Source organism: Oryzias latipes, chromosome 12 (assembly GCF_002234675.1).
Source record: "Oryzias latipes chromosome 12, ASM223467v1".
In the NCBI taxonomy this organism is placed as follows: Eukaryota; Metazoa; Chordata; class Actinopteri; order Beloniformes; family Adrianichthyidae; genus Oryzias; species Oryzias latipes.
The window spans coordinates 16,000,104-16,003,444 of NC_019870.2; positions in this window are offsets into that span (position 1 = coordinate 16,000,104).

Here is a 3,341-nt window from a genome sequence, read left to right on the forward strand (position 1 = left end):
GTCACATTCTCATTTCCCTGTTTTATGTACAAACAATAAAAGGCCGCAGTCGTTCAGCATTTGCTGTAAAATGAACTGATTGCTTTCAAATGAATCCATTACGCTTCCAACACTTGTTTACATTTTATAGGAATATTCATTGAAAACAAATAAAAATGTCGTATCTTAGAGCTGGAGACAGTGAATCTCCAATGGATCACATCTACCTCTGATTAATAAAAAAAAATCTGAAATGTGGTCGCTACATTGACAAGTCTCCAGCAGCATGGCTGATTTTAAATTGTTTTATTTTTACACTTCATAAAGAAGGCAGCATGTACATGACGGCTACTATTTTTTTTCTTTAAACAGCCGTTAAGAGCTGTTGGGTCATTTCCAGCATTTATATAAAAATGACAAAACGTGACTAATTCCACCTAATTGAGGTTCTCCATAATGATTTTTCTCCCTCTTTCCTCCAGAGAAGGCAAGACTTGTGGCTAATTAATGAGCGCATGGGGGGAATTTAGGTCATAGGAGGGGCAAAAAGAGAACGAAAAGGGGAAGAAGCGGATGCATTACGGGGAGGAGTGGAAAAGTGGGGTGAATGACTGCAGGCTTTTTAGAAATGAGAGTCCTAACAGTCAAGGTTGACTGTGAACGGGAGGAGCTCCACTGCTGATGTTATGGCAGACATTGACCTCATCTGGACTAAATTACTGTGACAGCCACCAAGATGAAACATAAAAAAAGAAGGGCAGAAGAAGAAGTTTCTGACCGCCAACAAGTTAATATTTTGATTTACTGAGGATAAAAGTTGTGCACACAGTGAATCACTTGGTTCAGGAAGCAACTTTTATTGATTTTTTTATTCACCAATTTCTCTTTCCCTTCATGCAAAGTTTTGAAAAAACAGGGACAAAATTGATTTAAACAGGAAAGTGGGGCCAAATAATTTGTTGCTTGTGGAAAAGTGTGTCTGAGTAAAACTGTGTCAAAACAGAAACATGTCAACCTTAAGATTATATCAGATGTTCAGTTATTTTAAATAATTGAGTTATTTCATATGTCTAAAATATATCAAAGGTGATTTAATACTTCAATAGACCAGCTTCAGAACCTAAATGGATAAACTGATTGAGGTCGCCTGTGATCAGGAGGATTTAGCTGTTTTAAACAAATGTTTCTCCTTTCACTTGTCTGCTCAGGTGAGGTTATAGTCTGACAGCACCTACAGTTTGTTGCCTTAAGACTTGTGTTATTGACCATGCTACAGGAGGAGAGCCTCTCTCTCCTGGTGGAATGCTGTGTTATCTAATCTCAATTTGCTCACTTTAGCATGTCAACTATCTCAAGCGGCACAATGTCTGAGCGTTAAAGTGCTTCTTCACTTCACATGGAACACTAAGTGGGAACTTTTGTCCTCTGGAAAACAACCACTGAGCTGATTCTCCAGTGCCATTTATTGTATAATTTCAAAGGTGAATCATAGAATAAATGCCACCTCAAGTTTGTATTTCATATCAAAAAATACCTTTTACCCCCAATAATCGAAACAAAAAATTAGTTAAACATAACTTAAATATGAAATCTTAAAAAGGCCCGGACATCTTCCTTTGTGTTTCCTTAAACGGAGCTCCTAAAATTCTAAAAGGAAAACAGCATGTTTGTGTTCTTAGGTTGTTAACTTTTCATCACCACATATAACTATCTAGCAATTTACTGAATATGTTTTTATTACATTAATAATTGTGAAAAATGGATAGTTTGTTTTTTTTACAAGGCAACAACTAATGTGTTTAAATGGTAAAAAGGAGTTGATAACTGGGGCTTGATTATTTTTTCAATAGAAAAGATAAAGATTAAATAAGTTTGTCACTCTTTCCAGTCATACACTTATTGAACTTCATCCATTTTCCAAACCCACTAAATCCCTTTCAGGGTCACATGGCTGCTGGAGCCTATCCCCGCTACTACTGGCCAAAGGCAGGATACTCCCAAGACAGGTACGGTAGCTAGTTTGTTGAACACACACGCAGACTCACACCTAGGGATCATTTAGAATCACCAGTTAACCTATAAAACCTGTTCTTGGACTGTCGGAGGAAGTCAGAGTGCCTGGAGAAAACCCCACACACGCAGAGAACATGCAATCATAGGTCACAGCCAAGGACTAAGGCTTGGCTAAGGACTTGAACCAGGATTCTATAACCGTGAAAGTGTATGAGTGCTAACCACTATTTTTATTTTATTTTATTTATTTATTTATTTTTTGATTTCATGTTTACATTTGTTGTTGCAGGTGTTGTAATTCCTAGACTTGTTTTATAGTTGCTACTGTTTAGGGGACAAAAGATGACTACTAAAGTGAAATAACGGCATTTGTATGGTTCTGAGTGGGGCTGATGAATGAATAAATTCTTTCTTGTGTATGGTTGTATCTGTACACTTTCAAGATAAGTTATAGGCTTTTATGAAGGTTAAGTACATTAGCATTACTAAATGAATTCCACTTTTAGTTTTGACACATTCAGCCAGTGTCCTACAGTGCGTGTCCATGTCATCTGATCATGTGACTCTTGCAGGTGAAGCCACCCTGCCGCCGCTGAGACTCTGCAGCGGAACCTGGAGGTGGTTAATCGACTCCCTCTCAGTATGTCTCTGCCATCCAAGGCTGTGTTTTGTTCCACAAGAGAGGCCACTCATGACTGTCCCATAGTCCCTTTTCCCTCCGTCTCTTTTGATAATTTGGGAGATGTAATTCTCTCAACTGTAGCACAGACTGCAGAAACATCTGGAGCTGTCTCAGTGGATGTTCGATTGCATACAAAGAGATTTGTGTGTGTGCATATGCGTTGCTGTATCCTCATTGTAAGTTAACACAAATTGGTACTGAATGGTTTCAAATGGGGTTCTTGGGTATTCTGTTCCTGCATGCTGTTTTATGTGTCGCTACAGCAACTAAGCAGTCAAGCACCACCAGATCTGTTTAAAGTCAAGAAGCTCCTTAAAGGCAGCATTTTTCTTATCTTAAACCCAAGTCATCTAAAGTCATCTGTTTTGCTGCAGTCTCTGGCAGCTGGAGGATCCTTGATAATCTCTTTTTGTGTAAATCTGATGAAAAACGACCAGAAAAACCCGTAAGATTGCACGCATATATAAACACAAGCACCCACGATCAGGAGCGAGGTGAATTCCCACTTGGCTCCCGCCTCTTGGTTTTGTGTAATGTCCTCATGGCTCTACACCCCCTCCGCTCAGCACCTCTGATTCATACGAGTTACACTTCATAAACATTGACTCATCGCCCAACATACCAGAAGCTGTTAAAGTCTAGTGTTTTATTGTCACATGAAAGCTGG